Here is a 22,330-nt window from a genome sequence, read left to right as displayed (position 1 = left end):
CCCAAAGATACAAACAGGTTAAAAGTGAAAGAATGGAAAAAGATACTACATACAAACAGTATAGCTATACTAACATCAGACAAAAGAGATTTTAAGTAAAATGCTGTTTTAAGACACAAAGAAGGACACTATATAATAATAAGAACAACCCACCAAGAAAAAATAATTATAGGTAATCATGCACCAAACCATGGTGCCCAAAAATAAATAAAGAAAACACTGGCAAAACTGAAGGGAGAAATAGATACCTCTACAATAATATTTGGAGACTTCAATACACTACTCTCATCAACAGAGAAAATATCTAGATCAAAGATCAATAAGGAAACAGAGAACTTCAATAGTATGATAAATGAATTAGACCTAACAGACATACAAGAACACTGGACCCAAAATAAGAGGCTATACATTCTTTGCAAGTGCACATGGATCATTCTCAGGATGACCAAATATTGGATTAGAAAACAAGTCTCAATAAATTTAGAAAGACTGAAATCATTCAAAGCATAATGGAATGAAGTTGAAAATCAATAACAGAGAGAGAACTGGAAAATTCACAACTATATGAAAGTTAAATAACAATCTCTTAAGCAATCAGTAAGTCAAAGAAGAAATTGTAAAGGAAATCAGTAAATATCCTGAGATGAACAAAAATGAGAATACAACTGTGCTGGTTTGAAACTGTTATATACTCCAGAAAAGCCATGTTCTTTTAATCCAATCTTATGGATCTACTGTTGGGTAGGACCTTTTGATTAGGTCATTTCCATAGAGATATAACAATGCTCATTCAAGATGGGTCTTGATATGCTTGCTGGAGTCCTTTAAGAGAGCCCAGCGAGTTTATAGACACTTGGAGAAAGAAAAAGCCCAAGCAGAATCTAGAAAGACCCAGATAGGCTGAAAACTGTTCTGAAACCAGCCGAAAAAAGAAGGGCCAGCAGATGTCATCATTTGCCTTCCCAGCTATTCTACTTTTCAAGCTGCTGGAAGATGATATACCAGAAATGGAGTGGCTTTAAAAATGGGAATATATTAAGTTGCAAGTTTACATGTTCTAAGGCTGTGAAAATGTCCAAATTAAAGCATGGCTATAGAAATGACCAATCTAAGGCATCCAGGGAAAGACACCTTGGTTCAAGAAGGCCGATGATGTTCAGGGTTTTTCCTCTCTCAACTGGAACATGGCAATGTCTGCTAGCTTTCTCTCTAGGTCTCTTGTTTCATGAAGGGCCCCCAGGGGCATTTCCCTTCTTTGTCTCCAAAGGTCTCTGGCTGCACGGGCTTTAAACTTTTTCCAAAATGCTTTCCTCTTAAAGGGCTCCAGTAAGCAATCCCACCTTGAATGGGTACAGACACACCTCCTTGGAAACCATTTAACCTAAAGCTTCCACCTGTATTTGGGTGAACCACATCCCCATGGACAAACTTGGAAGGGTCCCACCCAACAATACTGAGTGAGAGTTAACGAACTTGGCTTTTCTGGGGTCTAAAACAGATTGAAACCAGGACACCAGTGGACAGGTGTCCAGATGCTGGCAACTTTTTTTCAGATTCCAGGTATCATCTTTTTGATGCCTTAATTCAGACATCTGAATGGTCTTTGAACTGTAAATATGTGACCTAATAAATTCTATTTGTAATAGCAAATCCATTTCTAGTACATTGCATTCCGGCAGCTTTAGCAAACCAAAACAACAACTCATCAAAACTTATGGGATGCAGTAAAGGCAGTGCTGAGAGGGGTTTATAGCCCTAAATGCTTATATTAAAAAAGAAGAAAGAGCTAAGATCAAAGACTTAATAGCACACTTGAAGTAACCAGAAAAAACAGCAAATTAACCCCAAAGCAAGGAATAGGAAAGAAATAACAAAGATTAGAGCAGAAATAATTGAATTTGGGAATAAAAAAAAGAGGGAAAATTAACAAAACCAAAAATTGGTTCTTGGAAAAGATCAATAAAATTGACAAACCTCTAGCCACACTGAGAAAGGAAAAGAAAGAGAGAAAATGCAAACAAACAAAATCAGAAATGAAAAGGAGGGGGGGGGCATTACATATGACCCCAAAGAAAAAAAAGGCTCATAAGAGGATTCTATGAACAAATAACTGTATGCAAACAAATTAGACAACCAAGATGAAATGGAAAGATTCCTAGAAACACATGAACCATGCACATGGCTCTACAAGAAACAGATGACTCCAAAAGACCAATTACAAGAAAAGAGATTAACTCAATCATAAAAATTCTCCCAACAAAGAAAGGCCCAGGACAAGATGACTCCACAGGTGAATTCTACCAATTACTGAAAGAAGATTTAATGCCAATCCTCAAACTCTTTCAAAAAATTGAAGAGGAGAGAACACTACCTAACTCATTCTATAAAGCCAACATTACCCTAATGCCAAAGTCAGAAAAAGATACTACCCGACTGGAACTGAAATTTTCTATAGCACATAATCTAACTCAACCTGTCTGTATAGCTCATTTGAACAACTGAAAAACAGGGATCCCAGATTAAGAAAGAGGTCCTTTTATCCTGTATAGATTAATGCAATACTTGGATACATCCTAGAGTATATTAATCAGATAATAAAAAAGTACCAACAAAGTTCCTTGGGGGACGGGAGTAAAAATATGGAACAATTAAACTTTACCATCAGGGAATCTCCTGATATTGTGTCAAACATTAGAAATACCCAAATCAATAGGTCATGCCCTTGATCTTGAGACTTACTCTTGTGACGCTTAGGTAGGTAGGGGAGAAACTTAGCCTACCTATAGGTATACCTAAGAATTACTTCTAGAGGACCTCTCTTGTTGCTCAGATGTGGCCTCACTCTCTCTAAGCTCAACTCTGAAAGTGAAATCATTGCCATCCCCCCTACGTGGGACATGACATTAGGGGTGAAAGTCTCCCTGATGATGTAGGAGATGACTCCCAGGGATGAGTCCAGCCCTGACACCATGGGATCAACAATTTCATCCTGACCAAAAGAGCGAAAGACATGTAACTAATAAAGTATCAGTGGCAGAGAGAGTTCAAATAGAATCGAGAGATACTCTGGAGGTTGCTCTTACGTAAACTTCAGTTAGACATTGCTACCTACCATAACCTGCCAAACCACAAGCAGGACCATTCCTCCCAATCCTAAAGAACACCTAGGGCAATATGTAAGATTCTACAAAGGGTCCATGCACTAGAATAACTTTCCAGAAACCTACAACCTCCAGATGGGTCCCTAGGCCAGGTAAGTCCTGAAAGCTAGAGGGTTCAACCTCTCTAGAACAACAGATAGTTCCATCTTCCTACTCCATATAATTGACAAACCTTTACAAAATGAAAAATTTAGAATGGCCATGGCCCAAACACTCCTAAAGGGAGGGATAGAAAGATCAAAGGTGATGGTAGAGTTATACAGAGCAGATAGGATTCAACAAATGAATATGGTTGCTGAATCATTAAATTGATATCTCACTTGGTCTCCAGTATCTTAGAGCAGCTAGAAGTAAAAATTTGAAATTGTGGAATTGTAACCCATGCCAAACTCTGAAATATTCTCTACAACTAATTGTGGTGCTATGCTTTGAAACTTATTTTTTTTGTATATACGTTATTTTTCACAAAAAAAGGGGGAAAAAAGTCGATTGTGATGATAAAAAAAAATATTTATGCCATCTAGCCTCCTATATTCTGGAGCAGCTATAAGGAAAATAGAGAGGACTAGATGGTAGCCCATGACAAACTCTGGGATCTGTCCTGTAACTATTTGTTGAAGAGTGCTTTGAAAACCATTGCTTTTTTATTTCTTTGCTTTGTACATATGTTATTTTATACAATTTTAAAAATTAAAAAAAAAGATACTACCAGAAAAAAATTATACACCAATTTCTCTTATTAACACAGATGTAAAAACATCAACAAAATAACTGCAAATTGAATAAATTCAACAATGCATCAAAAGAATTATACACTATGATCAAGTGGGTTATATCTCAGGTATGCAAAGGTGAATAAACACAAGAAAACAAATTAATGTAATACTTCACATCAACGAAAAGAGGAGAAAAAAACACACATGAGCATCTCAAATGTGCAAAAAGGCATATGACAAAATTCAGCATACTTTCTTAACAAAATACTTAGAAAAATAGGAATAGAAGGAAACTTCCTCAACATGATAAAGGGAATATATGAAAAACCCAGAGCCAACATATTCTCAAGGGGGAAAGACTGAAAGCTTTCCCTCTAAGGTCAGGAACAAGATGAGGATGCTCACTAACGCCACTGTTATTCAAAATTGTACTGCAAGTTCTAGCCCAAGCAATAAGGCCAGAAAAATAAATAAAAATCATCCAAATAAGAAAGGAAGAAGTAAAACCTTCCATATTTGCAGATGACATGATCTTATATAGAGAAAGTCCAGAATAATTCACAACCAAATCGACTAGCGCTAGTAAGTGAGTGCAATAAAGTGGCAGGGTACAAGACCAACACTCAAAAATCAGCAGGGTTTATACATACTAGTATTGCACAATCTGAGAAGGAAACCAAGAAAAATTCCATTTATAACAGCAACTAAAAGAATAAAAATCCTAAGAATAAATTTAATCAAAGATTTGTACACAGAAAACTACAAAAACATTGTTAAAAGAAATTAATTAGGACCTAAATAAATGGAAGGACATTTTGTGTTCATGGATTGGCAGGCAAAATATCGTTAAAGGAACCCAGGCAGGTAAGATGGGGGCACAGGGAGTTATGGAATGTAGTTAGTCCTCTAGAGTAGCTAGTAAATAAGCCAGGAACTATCTGGAACAACTGTTTGGAAGACATCCATGACCAGACATGCATGGTATGCTAGTCTGGAACAGTTGGTAAAGCCGAGTATCACTTCACAGAACTCTTAGTAAAGCCTCCAAACTCTGGAGGCTGGCACCCCTCCCCCACTGGCATGACAAGTTGAGTTGGAAACACAACCTGGTGAGAAAAAGAAGCAGTGTCTGCTGGGAGCAAAGGAGGGCAGCTCAGCCAAACTCCAATTGCAGTTTTAATTAACACATCTGGAGTACTGAATACAAGGTCCAAGCACACATAAACCAAGAGCAAGCAGGACAGAATCCTAAGGGTTCTCCTGGAATATAGGAGGTGGGGATGAAAAGAAAAATGGAGACTTTTGGAGTTGACCCAGTTCAGCATACTGTAAAAGGCTGTGCCCGAAGACTCATAGAGTCAGGTACCAACTTCAGCTCTTGACAGGCAAACTTGGGAGCTGGAGACTGGCTCTGAAAAGGCTTCTTTTTTATTGATTTATTTTTTTAAACTATTCTAAGTAGCTCATTAGAGAAAGCACCAGGCATTTTCAATTGTCAGCCCTAACCCAAGCAAGAGTGGAGTTAAGAAAGGTCTGAGAGACAAAGTAAGAAGTCAAGTTAAAGAGATAATTACCTAAAGGGCTAATCATCCCCAAGAAAAGGGGGAGGGGCAGCTCAAGTGGCAGCCCTCAATCAGAGAATTCAAATTCTAGGGTTAAGCCCTAAACCCATCTTTTACCTCAGCCTCTATCTCTACCAGGTAGAGAAAGAGGTACAGAATCTGCTTAGAATTAAAGGTACTACACTATTTTATGCCAGTGGGGAACTGCGGGCTGACAAGCACCACCTACTGGGAAGGACAGGAAAAGCACAGAGTCTAGAGACTTCAAAGGAATCTCTAACAACCTTCTGGGTCCCATCCCCAGGGAAACTTGATAATGATTTCATCTTTCTCATGAGTTATGGGCGTGTCTTGCCTAGGAAAAATCAGATTGGGTCAATCATATCTGGGTAGACTGAACTTAAAAAAGAAAAAAAAAGGTCCATTTAGGCAGGGCAAGAACAGGAAAACAAGAGGTGAAAAATTCTGAACAGTTAAACAGAAACTATACTAGAGATCTTGAATAAGTTGAACAGAATGCCAAAAAAAAAAAAAAACCAAAATATTTAGAGAACAAAGCCAATCAATAAGATAATACTAGGTAAAAGAATGAAAACAAACACCAGAATAAACTAATCAATATTATCAGATGCCAAGACACCAACAAAAATTTACAAGTCATACTAGGAAAATCGGAGACATGGCTCAATCAAAGGAACAAACTAGCACTTTAAATGAGATACAGGAGTTGAAACAACAAATTAATGTTCAAATAAGCATGCTAAACCAATGAGAAAATAAATCAACGAGCTGAGGAAGATATGGCAAAAGATATGAGGGACATAAAAGAAGACACGGGGCCATCACAAAGAAGAATTCAAAAGTTTGAAAAAACAAATGGCAGAACTTATGGGAATGAAAGGCACAACAGAGATGAAAAACACAATGAAGGGCAGGCCACAGTGGCTCAGCAGGCAAGGACGCTTGCCTGCCATGCCAGAGGACCCGGGTTCGATTCCCAGTGCCTGCCCGTGAAAAAAAAACACAATGAAAACTTACAATAGCAGATTTGAAGATGCAGCAGAAAGGATTAGTGAACCAGAGGACAGGACATCTGAAATCCTACACGCTAAAGGATAAGGAAAGGAATGGAAAAATATAAGCAGGGTCTCGGGGGATTACATGACAACATGAAGCACATGAATATACATGTTATGGGTGTTCAGAAGGGAAAGAGGAGGGAAAGGGGGCAAAAAGAATAATGAAGGAAATGATCACTGAAAATTCCCCATCTCTGTGAAAGAAATAAAATTAGAGATACAAAAAGCATAGCATATCCCAGAAATAATAGACCCCCATAGACCTATACCAAGACACTAATCAGATTGTCAAATGTCAAAGACAAAGAGAGAATTCAAAAGCTGCAAGAGAAAAGGGATCCATCACATAGAAGGGAGGCTCGATGAGACTGTGGATTTCTCAGCTGAAACCACGGAGGCAAGAGGGAAGTGATATGATATATTTAAGAACCTGAAAGAGAAAAACTGCCAACCAAGAATTCTATACCTGGAAAAACTGTCCTTCAAAAATGAGGGAGAGATTAAAATATTTTCAGGCAGTCACTGAGAGTCTGCAAGTATGAAACAGGCTCTACAAGAAATACTAAAGGTAATATTACAGGCAGATACGAAAAGACAGGAGAGCGAAGTCTGGACAAGAGTGTAGAAATGAAAACTATCAGTAAGGGTAAAGAAAAAAAAAAGATCTGAAATATAAAACCCACAAGACAAAATGGTAGTTGAAAAGTACTGCATTTACAGTAATAACATTAAATGTTCATGGACTAAACTACCCAATTAAAGACATAGACTGGCAGAATGGGTTTAAAAACACAACCTATCTACATACTGCCTACAAGAGACTCACTTTAAACACAAGAACAACAAAAAAAGATATTTCATACAAACAACAACCAGAAAAGAATGGGGGTAAGTATACTATTGTCCAAAAAAAATTAGACTTCAAATGTTAAACAATTAAAAGAGACAAAGGGCACAATGTACTAATAAAGGGAACAATTCATCAAGAAGACAAAAAATCATAAATATTTATGCACTAGGCCAGAGTGCTCCAAAATGCATGAGGTAAACACTGACAACACTGAAAGGAGTAAACACCTCTACAATAATAGTTGAAAACGTCAACACACCACACTCATCAATGCATAGAACATGCAGACAATGGATCAATAAGGAAACAGGTTTTGAATAATACAATAAATTAATGAGACTTCATAGACGCTCACAGAACAATACACCCCACCACAGTAGAACACACATTTTTCTCCAGTGCTCATGAATCAATCATATAAATATATATATAGTTGAATCACAAAGCAAGTTTCAATAAATTTTAAAAGACTGAAATTAGACAAAATACTTTCTTTGATCATGAAGCTGGAAATCAATAACAGGCAGAAAGCCAGAAAATTCACAAATAAATAGAGGTTAAACAACACACTCTTAAACAACCAGTGGATCGAGGAAGAAATTACAAGAGAAATCAGTAAATCTCTAGAGGCAAATGAAAGTGAAAACACAACATATCAAAACTTATGGGAAAGAACAAAATTCGAGGAATTAACTGTTTACCTCATGGAATTAAAGAAAGAACAGCAAATAAACCCCAAAGCAAACAGAAAGGAAGAAAAAAAAAGATTAGAGCAGGAATAAATGAAATTTGGAGCACGAAAACAAGAGACAGAATCAACAAAACCAGAAGTTGGGTCTTTGAAAAAATCAATTTTATTGATTTTGTGAGTGTTTAGCTGGGCTGACAAAAAAGAGGACAAATAAATAAAACTAGAATTGGGAGAGGGTACATAACTACTAATCCTGCAAAAATAAAGGAGAGGATGAGAGGATAATATGAGAAACTATATGCTAATAAACTAGTCATTATAGATGAAATGGACAACTTCCTAGAAAAGCATGAACACCCGACATTAAATTGAGAAGAAATAGACACCTTCCACATACCAATCACAAGAGATTAATCAATTATCAAAAAGTTCCCCCCCCCCCCAAAACGTACAGGACTAGATGGCGTCACATGTGAATTCTCCCAAGCATTCAAGAAAGAATTAGTCCTGATCCTGCTCCAACCCTTCAAAAAAATTGAGGGAAACCTACCTACCTCATTCTATGAAGCCAACATCACCCTAATACCAAAGCCAGACAAAAATACTACAAAAAAAGAAAATTAAAGACTGATCTCTTCGATGAATATAGATGCAAAATCCTCAACAAAATACTCACAAATTGAATCCAGCAGCACATTAAAAATCTAACCATGATCAAGTGGGATTTATTCCAGGTATGCAAGGCTGGTTCAACACAAGAAAAGAAATTACTATAATACACTACATCAATAAATCAAAGCAGAAAAAACACATGATCAGCTCAATTGATGCAGAAATGGCATTTGACAAAATTCAAAATCCTTTCTTTATTAAAACACCTCAAAGGGTAGGAATAGAAGCAAATGTCCATAACATGATAAAGGGAGTATATGAAAAACCTACAGCTAACGTCACACTCCATGATGAAAAACTGAAAGCGTTCCCTCTAAGATCAGGAACAAGACAATGATGCCATTGCTAGCATTGTTATTCAACATTGTGCCAGAAGTTGTAGCTAAAAAGCAATTAGAGAAGAAAAAGAAATAAAAGGCATCCAAATAAGAAAGGAAGAAGTAAAACATACTTTTGCAGGTGACTTATACTATACATCAAAAATCCTGAAAAATATACATCAAAGCTACTAAAACTAATAAACGAATATAGCAAAGTGGCAAAGTACAAGATCAACACCCCCAAGTCAGTAGTGTTTACACACACTAGTATAACAGGTTCCGGTGTCAACTTGGCCAGATGATAATGCCCCGTTGTTCTGTTGTTGTGGACTTACATCATCAGCATGTGAAATTCATCTATGGCTGATTATATCTGCAGTTGGCTAAGGAGAGTGAATTCCACAATGAGTGACATTTAATTTAATCAGATGAAGGCTTAAAAGAGAGCGATGAGAAGAGAACTCAGCTGCTCAGCATACTTCATCTCAGCACTCAGAGCACAGACCCAGACATTTGGAGATACAGGAAGGAATCACCCCGGGGAAAGCCCTTTGAACCAAGAAGCTGAGAGGGAAGCCCAGCAGACATCCACTGTGCCTTCCTTTATGGCAGAGAAAGCCAGAGGAAAGCCAACTGCCTTTCCTCTGAAGAACTATAAATTTGTAATTAAATAAATTCCCTTATTTCCATCTCTGGTATTTTGAATCTTGGCAGCTTTAGCAACTAAAACAACTAGAAATGGCAATTCTGAAGAGAAAAATCAACAAAAAGATTCCATTTACAAAGCAACCAAAAGAATCAAAGATTTAGGAAAAAAATTAACCAATGCCCCAAAAGACCTGTACTCATAAAACTACAAGTCACTGCTAAAAGAAGTCAAAGAAGATGTAAATACATGGAAGGACATACTGTGTTCACGTATTGGAAGACTAAATATAGTTAAGATGTCAATTCTACCCAAATTGATTTACAGATTCAATAATGCAATAACAATTAAAATCACAAACTTACTTTCTAGAAATAGAAAAATAACCAAATTTATTTGGAAATGCAGGGTGTCCAGAATAGCTAAAAATACCTTAAGAAAGAGGAATGAACTGGTAAGTCTCACACTACCTGACTTTATAGCATATTACAAAGCTATAGTGGTTAAAACAGCATGTACTGGCATAAAGATCTATGTACTGACCAATGGAATCGAACTGAGTGTTCAGAAATAGACCCTCTCATCTACAGACAATTGATCTTTGTAAGGCAGTCAAACCAATTCAACTGGGATAGAACAGCCTCTCTAGAAAATAGTGTTTGGAGAACTGGATATCCACATCCAAAAGAATGAAAGTGGAACAATATCTCGTATCTTGTGCAAAAATTAACTTAAAATGGATCAAAGACCTAAACATTGGAACTAAGACCATAAAACTTTTAGAAGAAAATGTAGAGAAATATCTTGTAGATCTTGTGATAGGAGATCATTTCCTAGACCTTACACCTAAAGCACAAGCAATGAAAAAAGAAATAGATAAATAGGATAGCCTCAAAATTAAAAACTTTTGTGCATCAAAGGATTTTGTTAAGAAAGTAAAAAGGCAGCTTATGTGATGGGAAGCAATATTTGGAAACCACATATTAGATAAGGATCTAATGTCCAAAACATATAAAGAATTCTACAAGTCAACAACAAAAAAGACAAACAACCCAATTTAACAATGGGCAAAGGACATGGACAAATATTTTTCTGACGAGGAAACACAAATTGCTCAAAAACATATGAAAAGATGCTCAACCTCACTGGCTATTAGTGAAATGCTAATCAAAACCACAATGAGATATCATCTCATACCTACCAGAATGGCCATTATCACAAAACCAGGAAACTACAAGTGCTAGAGAGATGTGGAGAAAGAGGCACACATTCACTGTTGGTGGGAATGTAGAATGGTGCAACCATGCTGGAAGGTAGTGTGGCAGTACCTCAGGAAGCTAAGTATAGAATGGCCATATGATCTAGCAATCCCATGACTAGTTGTGGGTGCTGGTTTGAAAGGATGTATGTACCCTAGAAAAGCCATGTTTTCACCTAATCCCATTTTATAAAGGCAGCTGTTTCTTCTAATCCCTATTCAGTACTGTATGATCAAAACTGTAATTAGATCATCCTCCTGGAGATGTGACTCAATTAAGAGTGGTTGTAAAAACTGGATTAGGTGGAGACCTGTCTCTACTCATTCAGGTGGGCCTTGATTAGTTTATTAGAATCCTATAAAAGAGGAAACACTTTGAAGAGAGAGATTCAGAGAGAGCAGAGAAGAATGACATAGCCATGAAAAGCAGAGAGTCCACCAACCAACGACCTTTGGAGATGAAGAAGGAAAATACCTCCCGGGGAGCTTCATGAAACAGGAAGCCAGGAGAGAAAGCTAGCAGATGATGCTGTGTTCACCATGTGCCCTTTCAGATGAGAGAGAAACCCTGACTGTGTTCACCATGTGCCTTCTAACTTGAGAGAGAAACTCTGAACTTCATTGGCCTCCTTGAATTAAGGTACCTTTCCCTGGACGCCTTAGATTGGGCATTTCTATAGACTTGCTTTAATTGGGACATTTTTGTGGCCTTAGAACTATAAAGTTGCAACTCATTAAATTCTCCTTTTAAAAAGTCATTCCATTTCTGGTATATTGCATTCCAGCAGCTAACAAACTGGAACAGTGTGCTAGTTTGCAATTGTTACATATTCCCAAAAACGCTTGTTCTTCTAATCCTGATTCAATATTGTAGGGTGAGACCTTTTGATTAGATTGTTTCCATGGAGATATAATCCCCTCAATCATGGGTATTCCCTTTTGGTTCAGTTGTTTCCATGAAGATGTGACAACCCCAACTGTGGGTGTGATCTTGCAATTGGATGGAGATGTGACTCTGCCCATTTAAAATGGGTCGTGATTAGTTTACTGGAGTCCTTTAAAAGGGGAAACATTTTGGAATTGCTTCAGAAATGACATAGACACAGACATCTGGAAATGCTTAGAATGCCAAAGGATATGCTTGGAGTGCCAACAGAGAAAGCAGACTCCTACACACAGACATGTGGAGATACAGAGACCAGTAAACATCACCATGTGCCTTCCCATGCGATGCTAAGCAAGACAGAACCCAGAGTTGTGTCCCTGAGGAGCTAAGTGATTCACAGATGCTTAGAGAGGAAACCTCTGGCATCAGCAGAGGAGTCTGGAGAAGGAACAAAACAACTGAAGCACACTCCAGAAAATAATCTCATCTACCACTACCAATGTTAATCATGCATCTTTCTTTTACTTATGTGAAACTAGGATTCACGTGATGATCTTAGCTGAATGGCTCACCTGAAGTACATGACTATGCTCTACACAAGCACAAGGGCATTCCAAGTTTTCTCTACATCAAACATTCTTTTCAGTCTCAGCAGGACATGATCCACCGATCCACAGCCATTATATAGTCCCTCACCTCCTTTCCTTATGCCCTAGCATACATTCTTAGCCCTACTCTGTTATCTATTCCCTCTCTTCATATACCTTTCAACTCCAGTATACTTTGCTTGAATATAATTACTTTGAAAGACATTAACCTTTGTTGAAACCATCTATGCATCTCCTTGCATACAAAACAGCTGAACATCGCTGAGAAAAATGCAAAACACCCTTAAATGCATGACGACTAACCTCAAGTGTACTCTTTATTTATTGCTACCCAGCAATCATACTACAATTCCCTAGCCAGTCAACCTCCCGCTCTGCTAAGAAACTCTTTCTTCTCTCCTCAAACTTCTAACACCTCCTTCAAACTCCTGATTCTCAGTTAATGATTTCGTCTGAGAAAACAGACACAGTTAAAAGAAAACTCCCCAAAGCCCTTGTGAGCACTTCTGCCAGTCTAGCTGCATCTGTGCTGGATAGTCTTCCCCATCTCCTGTTCCCCTAGATGAACTATCAGCACCCGAGCTAAGGCCAGTCCTCCATATGGCAATAGCTTCATTCTCTCCCTCTTCACCGGCTCAGGAACATCAGTCCAGCAATGAACCCTTCTTCTATACACTTAATTTTTTCATTCCTAAGGAAATCATTCACTTGCTGCAATGAACATGCTGCAATTTCTCTCTACTTAAAAACACCTTCTCTTGACCCCAATCCTCCCCACCGGCTACATTTTCCTGCTCATCTCAGCCAAACCCCTCAAAGAGTCAACAGCTACAGTTTTCAAATTGCTCTTCTCCAAGTCTCTCTTAAATCTTCTTCAAAGAAGGTTCTGGCCCCCATGATTTCACCAACTGCTCTTGTCAAGGATCCCCAATGACAACCACCTAACTCAACTCTATTAGGAACCTCTGACAATGCTCATTACTCTTTGTTCCTAGAAAAACTTTCTTCACATCACTGGAAGAACAGTCTCTTGGTTTTCCTTCTACCTCCTACCTTACTGGCAATCTCCCTGTCATTGTTGGTCCATCCTCTTTTCCCTGCAAACCTCATTGAGGTTTCCTCTGACCCTGCCCTCACTTTTCACTCAATAAACCATATTTCCTTTCTCCGGTTTTCTTTATTTCCTCCACGGCACTTACCACAATTTGACATATCATATATTTTTTTTATTTAATTGCCACCACACACACACTAGATTGTAGGTTCTATATAGGAACTGATTTTTATCGGTCTCATTTTCATATCTGTGTTTCAGTGCCAGGAATGGAACTTAGCACAAAGTAGGCATGCTGGAAATATGTGAGAGAAATGATTAAACATTGGAAGAAATAAAAGGAAGAAAGAAGGCAGAAGGAATAGATGAATCCTGACCTTCCTGATGTTAATGTCAATGCCAACACCTCTAATTCATAGTAAGTACAGGAGCTAGTGATTATACAGGAAAATTGTGTAATCACTGTAATAAACCCAACATTTATATGAAAATGTTTGACTAAGGAGATCATGGTCTTTGAATGTATTCTCTTTCTTATCCCCTTAATTGGCACAGAAAGACTGCCATGGAGAGACACCCTCAGCTCTTCAGCTTTCTCTGGCAAAGCTCACCTGAGCATTGCTAAGGAGGAAGCAGAAATCTCATCACACTTTGAGTACGAAGGTAGATGTAGGGTAGTCATCAGCATGAAATATCATTCCTGTAGTTGTGTTAGAAGATAAAGTGCCACGACATAACTTTGGTATTGTAGTTCTTTTATCTGATGTCTCAACACAGTATCTAGTAGGAATATGACACTTGTTCCATTAGGGAAAAGCAGAGAGTGCCTAACATTGCACACTCTCCTCACTTTATCTGACTGGCTAAAGAAGATCCAGAAGTGTCTCGAGAGTGGCCACTTTTTGTGGTGTCAAAATAGCACTATCCAAACATACAAAACTTTAAAAAGCCAATTCTGAAATACAAAGCAGATTCTAGTTGCCAAATCTCCACCCCTCCCAAGAATTATTCAAAATGACTATTTCTGCAAAACCTACACCTTTAATGCACAGTGGGCCAAAGGCCAAAGTTGGTGTGATTAATTATGAGCTCACACTAAGTGTTCTATTCTCCAGTCTGGGCTCCACCTCCATGCATTCCTCACGTGGTCCTGGAACATGATCCTGTTAACAATCACCCAGTGACTGTGAAGAAGTGATGGAGCATTAGAGAAAAGTGCCTTTGAGCTGTGGTGGGGTATGTCTCCAGGATGCACAGAGCTTACATTCTAATGCTGGGGGTACAGTTTGGGGGACATGGGGGTAGAGCAAAAATAAACACACAAACAAATGAACTCTATATATTTCAGACAGTAAGTGCAATGAAGGAAAACAGTAGTAATATTTGAAGTTCACAGCTTCAGAATAGCCAAAGTATTACATTTCTGCCTCCCATAAAAGCATACTCAAAAGTCCAACCATGGAACAATGTCATAAAAACACAAGCTAAGTTTCAACCCAGGTTTTTTTTGCTAAGCCTTGAAAAACTCATAATAACTCATTTTTTACTTTGATTTAATAATCTATGTGTAATTTTAAATGATTTATGAGCTTCTTCTTTTTATAAGGAACTGTAAGTAATGAACTTATATTTTAAATTAAAGCATCTTATGATATCAAATTTCTGAAAGTAGGTTTTAATGAAAGCGTACCTATCTAGCATGTACTTTTTTCCACAAGGCTACAATTGATGAAAAGGTTACACAGGGCTCACTGGAGCCTACTTTCTTCTCAAATTTCTAATTCTAAGTGACTTTACATTTCAATGAGAGCCATTCACTAAACCTCCCAATAGCATTTCCTATATTTTTAATGTCTCAGTAAATATAATAAACAGGTCTTAAAAGTCCATATCCCATATGAGGAAAACACTTAACATAAAGCTAAAAAAAAATGGCATGAAGCAATTTCTAAGCAAGCCTTAGTAAACTTAAGTTTCATAAAGAAACCAGACACTGGAAAGCCTAAGGGGGAAAAAACAAGAGTGCCTACACTGAACCCAATTTCTGAGCATATTACAAAAATAAACAAATGATTATGGATAAACTGTCTTGTAATTAATAGGCAAGTGAAAATGCTTATGTCTCTGAGAATGAAACCAGAAACTACAAAAAAGACCTGAAGTTTGTAATCTACAACTTATTTGGTAGAAATTTCATAAGAAAAGCGTTATTCAGGGGAAGCTCAACAGGATAAAAGAACAGCTACATCTATAGGTTATCAAAATACATGTGAAAAGAGTAACCATAAAACAATCCTTCAAAGTATCCAGAGTTCAGAAATGGTATTTTCAGGGTTTTAAAAGAAGTCTTCTTATACTTTTTACTTGTAGGCAGAAATCAGCTTAACAACCAGGAAAAATAATATGTCAAACAATAAATAGAGGCAGCTGTCCATTCTCTACCTAGATTCCACTCATGTCCTGTACCAAAAGTCATTGCACCAACAAAGCCAAACCCCTTTGCACCTCTACCTTCCCATGCTACCCACAGCCAACAGCCATGAATGCAGCTTGCTCCCAAGCGCAGAGACAATGTTTAAGAAATCACGCAAAAGGAGACCTCAGACTTTCAAGTTTTCAAAACAAAATTTTCTCCTCGCAGATAAAAGTCTTTAGTCCAAGGATATAGCCATGCACAACTTTCAAGAGCTAGTAATATAACTAAATAATTCTCATATTTATCTCCATTCAGAAAACAGAAATGGATGCAGATGCAGCCCATTATTAACTCACCATTTTAGTAACACTCACCCAAAACTCAAACTATAGAAAAAATATTTATCTCTGCCTCAAATATGCTGCCCTTGAACTTTGAACTCCCCTTTCTACCCTTCCCTCTTACTTCCAATTACCCCATCAGAAAGAACAGCTCCAGGCATTCTGTTCCCTCTTTGATCCCATGGTGAAGACTTGTAATAGAACCTGCTCAGAGTAATGAAAGGAGGAATGCAATCTTTACTTACTCCTCGTTGGATGCCCAGGCTCCGAGATTCAAACCTCCAAAGTCTATAGACTATGCTCACTTCCCAAGAAACGCAGGAAGGAGAGGAGCACTAGCATTGATGGAATACTTAATATACCACGGCAATATTCCAAGTATGTATGTGTTTGCAAGGAATAACTTTTTAAAGAGTCTTTTTTACGTACAAGGAAACTGAGACATAGAGCTATGAAGAACTTAGCCAGGTAGATTCAGCTAGCAAGTGGCAAGGCTGAGATTCAAATCCAAACAGCTTATCCTCAGAACACATGCTCTTGATCATTGTTAAACTACACTCAAAAGTAGAGGAAAAACTCAAGGAAGTATAAACACTAGGGAAGCATAAGGAAGAAAGACTATGCCAAATGAGCAATATGAAATAAAAGCAGGCATCACCAAGAAAATACAAACTATTACGAGGGTGATATTTTGTATATCCCTGGTAAAGAGGCAGAGTAAATTCTATGCCCATGAATCAAGAGCTTTTTACAAGTAAGCATGATCTCCTTTAGCTAACCGATAGAGTAAGCCCAGATTGCTTTTACTTTTTCTACAGGAATTTCATTTATCTTTAGATACCTAAATCATAAATAAGCAATTCCATTAATAATTTTTTTTAATTCTTTTTCACTTATTCACAAATGTGAAAAAATTTCACAGCTTCATTTCTCTAAGGAAATTTCTAAGGAGAAATGAAGAGTCAATCAGCAACCTGGGAAAGTTGCATAAAATGGCAAAGCAATAAATGAAATCTGCTAAATGTATCTTTTCCAAAGTTTTAATAATTATAAGAAAAAAAAAACATTGGTGATCAAAACTTAGCATCTTGGGTGGGCCACAGAGGCTCAGTGGCAGAGTTCTCGCCTGCTATGCCAGAGACCCAGGTTCGATTCCCGGTGCCTACTCATGCAAAAAAAAAAAAAAAAGTTAGTAGCTCCTTTTGATTTGGCTTTGCGTATGATGCATTTTCTCATTAGATAAGGTAATTTCCCGTTCCATAACATCCTAACACACTGCAGAAAGCACTGAACTGGGAGTCAAAGGAACTAAATGCCCAGGCTCTATTAAGGTGAAGCCCTAGGTAGGTTTAATCTGTAAACTTCCATTCCTTCTACTGTAAAATGGAACTTATTAACTCTCTTCCTCTAAACTATTTTACACAACCATTGGCACTAATAAAAAGATGTGACAACAAATTATTTTAGAATATGTATCCTGTTTACTAATAGGCAATTCTCTTTTTAGTACCTGCTATCTTAGGTAATTTCTAGACAATTATCAGGATACATCTTCTCAGTTCTGAGCACCTTTGATGGAGATTAATAACAGAAAATCAAAAGAACAGCGATGTGATGCTAGTTCCAATAAGGATTCACAAACAGACTGGGATTTCACTGGAATTCTGATCTGTATCTAAAAGTATGTTTATTGTCCTTGTAAGGTACTTCTAACTACAAAAAAAAAAAAACATTTGAAAAGCAATAATTAGGCTTTGGGACCAAAGAATAAAAATAATCATGATTGTATAAGCTGTCTCAACTATATTTCTGGCAGAATGCTATGCAGTTTGCATAATTACCTCATTTAATGTCAAGAAGCATAAGTTTAATAAAACATGTTTAAACAAACGGGATAAAAATTTCAATAAGAACAGCGTTAGATATAACAGACATTAGCGACACAAAAGAGCCATCCCTAAAAGCATAAGGGAATTTATTTTTAAGAATACGATCATTAAATACATGTTGGCTATCCTTTATGATAATAGGTATAATTTATTTTAAAATATACTTGCAAAAGTTATGTAACATTATACATGAGCAAGATAAAGCTTCAACTCTATGGGCAGTCAACTGTTCTAATAATAGGGATTCACACCGCAGAGTTGGTTAGTCAGCAGTATATACTCCAGGGGCAGCTACTACGAGCTCCTCAGCTAGCCATGGCTGAGTCAATAACTCAGGTTTTCCTAATTACATACTAACATCTGAAATAGTCTTTCATTAGTGAAACTACAAGTATTCAAGGTATGTAGATTAAGTAAAGCATCTTAGAAGTGCCCCTGCCTTCCACAGATAGTGTATGAGAATCCAGTACAGGCTGAAGCCTGGACCTTTAGGGGTGGCTTGAGGCTTGGTGCTAAAAAGATCCTGGGTCCACTCTTGGCTAAGGAAGATCTCTAGTTGTCTGGTTCAGATATAAGAGTAACAGATTTCATATATCTATGATGTGTGTGTGCTTAGGCTTAGGGACCAAAGCAAACATTGCAGGCGAGATAGTGGCAAGAATACTATAAGGACAGAAAGCTAGACAATCTGCTTGTAAAGCAGGTTTCCCAACTTGTTTTGTTTCCATTGGCTAAAAATGTTTGTTTAATAAATGTCTGTTGATGAGAGAAAATTAGATCTGAAACTTGCTTTCATGATGATCTTGTTGTAAGGTGACCATACTACTGGCTTGCTTGGGAAATTTCCACTTTATACTTGTTATCTCAGCAATCCTATTAACAGCAATCCCTTTCACTCTCAAAAGTATCCCAGTTTGGATGGTAAATTCTACAATGAGGTTTGTTGTGAGATCGTGGGAATTAATGCTGAGACACATGGAACATGAAATTATTTTGCAGCTAATATTATTTACTAAGATGGACCCAAGAATTGTGAATACCACACTGACCCTTGAAATATGGATCAGATGTGGTATAGAAAATTCAATCTATTTTCACAAAATGAAACTCCCACCACAAAGATGCAGGATACTCTCATAATACCAGTCTCCAGGAATAATTGGAATAACTAAAACTGCTGAATAAAATATACTTGTAAAGTATCTTATAGGCATCCAAGGGCTGACAAGAGAGAAAGGAATTATCATGCTAAAACAGAAAGGAAGTAAAAAAAGAGAGAAGTATGAGCCACTGTAAAATTGTTTTTGCCCTGAGGGTATTTGCCTATTTCAACATATCTGAACTTTCTACTGGCAGCTTCATGGGCTCCGAGGGATCAAAAATTAAAGCCCAGAGCCCACCCAAAGGCTTCTAAGGCAAAACCCCTCCTACAGTAAACTGGGACTCCAAAGGACTAGACCCACAGAGGAACTAACCATGCTGCAAACTTGCAGTTGGTACTACCTGCAGAGAATGTCTGAACTTGATTTAGGTGATCCTAAATCTACATTGTCCCCCAGACCCTAGCAGAACCAAGGGCAAATCCTCTCCAAAGAAAGGCACCTCCAGGATAGGTGCTTTAGAACTTATCAGATAAAATTCTCTGCTGCTTCCCAGCAGCTCTGGGGTTCACTGTAATCTTTACATACACACATGGGAACATACACACACAGAATTAATTATTTGGGGCTGCCTCTGTCATATTTGCCACATTAATAAACAGTCAAGAAAACAATCACTTTTCTGCTCTCTAACATTTAACTTTATGTGACAGGGAGGTGCTTTACATCTGCCGTTGTGGAAAATAACTTGTATTTACCTTTGCATCTGAGCATGGTGTGGTACTCAGTGGATGTGGTACCGAGACCACGATTAGACCTTTGACGTCTGTAACCCAAACCTTATACAGCAACTACTCTAACAAGGCACTTTATAACAGAAACATTACAAAGTAAATTTGATTCCAGGCTCTTTTAGAGTTTTGACAATGATTTAGAGAAAGACAGAAAATAATTGCTATTGTTTATTAAACAGTATTATGTGTACTTTGCTTTCAAGATACCAATGCTAGTTGCTGGAAAGGGATGAACTTTAATAAAAAAGAATAGGACTGGTGAGTGACGAGGCCTGGATGCAAGTTCAGTCGGATACATTAATGAGCTGCATGACCTTGAGAAAGAAACATGACTGCTAAAACATGTCTTAGTTTTCCCTTGTATAGCCTGACACTGGAGGTCTGGATAAATTCTGTGGCTGCTCCTAGATCCAAAAGTCAATGATGTTTGTGCTTCTGTGGATTTCTCCGTGGTGGCATAATCTGATAGGAGTCAAGTTTATTTTAAAGGCCACAAGTGACTCACACATGTAAATCATGTTTCAAGACAATACACTGAGGCAGAAGAGGGGTTTTATCCACAGAAAGACACCACTGCTTCTTTAGGCTCTTACAGGGATTGTTCTTTAGAAAATGGTGTGCAAGGTTTCAAGAGACCCAAGCAATCACTTCACATTCTAACAGGATAAAGTTTATGCATAATTCTATATGACCCCTTCAACTACCGACGTTCATGCCATGTTATTGTTAGCGTTGCATGTTAAGCTAGCAAATTTTCAATGAACTCTCGCTGGCTTTGCCACAGACACAGATGTTAGGCGGACTCCTTTGTTCATAAGGTTCTCATTATTAACTCAAACCGAGTTGAATATTTGACTGAAGGAAAGGACCATATCATTATTTTCAGATTTCATTCTATGACTTAACTGGGCTACATCTGCCAGCTTTAGAAACACCAAGTACTTTTTGGCGCCAGTCTTGGCGTCCTCTTCTATGACTACTACCCTAAATGTTTTAGCTTGAGGAAGTCTCTTCATCATCAAAACAGTTTAATGAAAACTTAAATTGTGATTAAGAGTTACTCATCAATTGACAGGGCACACCAAGCTTGTGCTATTTATGAACTATTCCACACAATATTTTAAGCCTAACAAATAGAATCCATATTCATAAAAGGGTACACTAGAAAGCCAGTTAAATGTTCTCATGATTTATAAGGTCTGTGTTATACTTGAAACCATATTTCTTTAATAGGTAAACTGGCATTCCTTTGGATAATTCAATCTGCTTTAAATCTATTCTAAGGCCTTGGCAGCTTAAAGGACATTCTGAATATAAATTTAATTCCTCTCTTCACCTTTAGGCAATATCTCTCTGCATAAATGTGATAGGAGGATATGGCATAGAAACGCCTGTCAATTGTCAGGGAGAATTCAATTATTAAAATACTGACACTAAAGACCCTTAGGAAAATGTTTTTTAAAATCACCCTAATTCCAAAAATAGAAAATATAGTATAAACCTGGATCAAGATGTAAGTAAGATGTAAGTTAAAACAACAACATAAAAGAAATAAGTAAAGGTCATGATATTACTGCTTCCATGTGTCTGGATCACCAACAATAATATGAAGTGGATAGAAACAATTTGAAACCATCTTTGATGGTTATTAGAAAAAAATAGTTCAATCTTTCTATGCGTAGAAAAGCCAAGGAGTTTACACTATAAATACGTCCCAAATAATTAGAAGAAGAGAGACCAGTTTCCTAGAGCGTTATCTACAATGAATCTTCTTCAGTGACCATTTCAGCATCTCACAGTACTTTGGAACAGGAGAACTAAAAGAACATGCCCATCTCCTGTCGAATATAATAACCATTTTAAACATATCTGAGACAAATGATCATTCAGCCTCTTGAATAGTTTTGAATTTTCATTTTGTCACTAACCATGGTAATCCAGTTTACTATTTGACATGTTTAATCTTAAAAACATTCTTAAAACATGCCCCCCTGTAACTCCCACACTGATTGAAGCTGACCTGGTAGAAAGTTATAGGTCTACTTCTTCTTTTTTGATTTAGCTCATCAAATATTTGAGGGCATGCTACATCTCAAAATATTTCTATTTTCACTGAGTCTCATGTAATATAACAGCGTCCCTACTATCTGGCTCTCGTCAGTGTGTATCAGTCACTCTTTAAGCCTGGCTTCAGGAAGCAGATGCTTCAGATGTGCTCTATCAGTGAGAGAGTGCAGTGATGCTACTATGTTGTGTGATATTAAAATTAAATATTTATGAATGCAGC

At 37.4% G+C, this 22,330-nt stretch overlaps 1 protein-coding gene across 1 annotated transcript in view; it reads right to left on the bottom strand.

Moving 5' to 3' along the window:
- FMN2 (formin 2) overlaps nucleotides 1-22,330 on the bottom strand; it is a 376,404-nt gene that overhangs the window by 158,341 nt on the left and 195,733 nt on the right. The gene's annotated exons all lie outside the window — the stretch shown is intronic.

This window comes from Tamandua tetradactyla, chromosome 7, assembly GCF_023851605.1.
Source record: "Tamandua tetradactyla isolate mTamTet1 chromosome 7, mTamTet1.pri, whole genome shotgun sequence".
In the NCBI taxonomy this organism is placed as follows: Eukaryota; Metazoa; Chordata; class Mammalia; order Pilosa; family Myrmecophagidae; genus Tamandua; species Tamandua tetradactyla.
The sequence above is the reverse complement of the archived record's forward strand: the minus strand, read 5'-3'. Positions and strand labels throughout refer to the sequence as shown.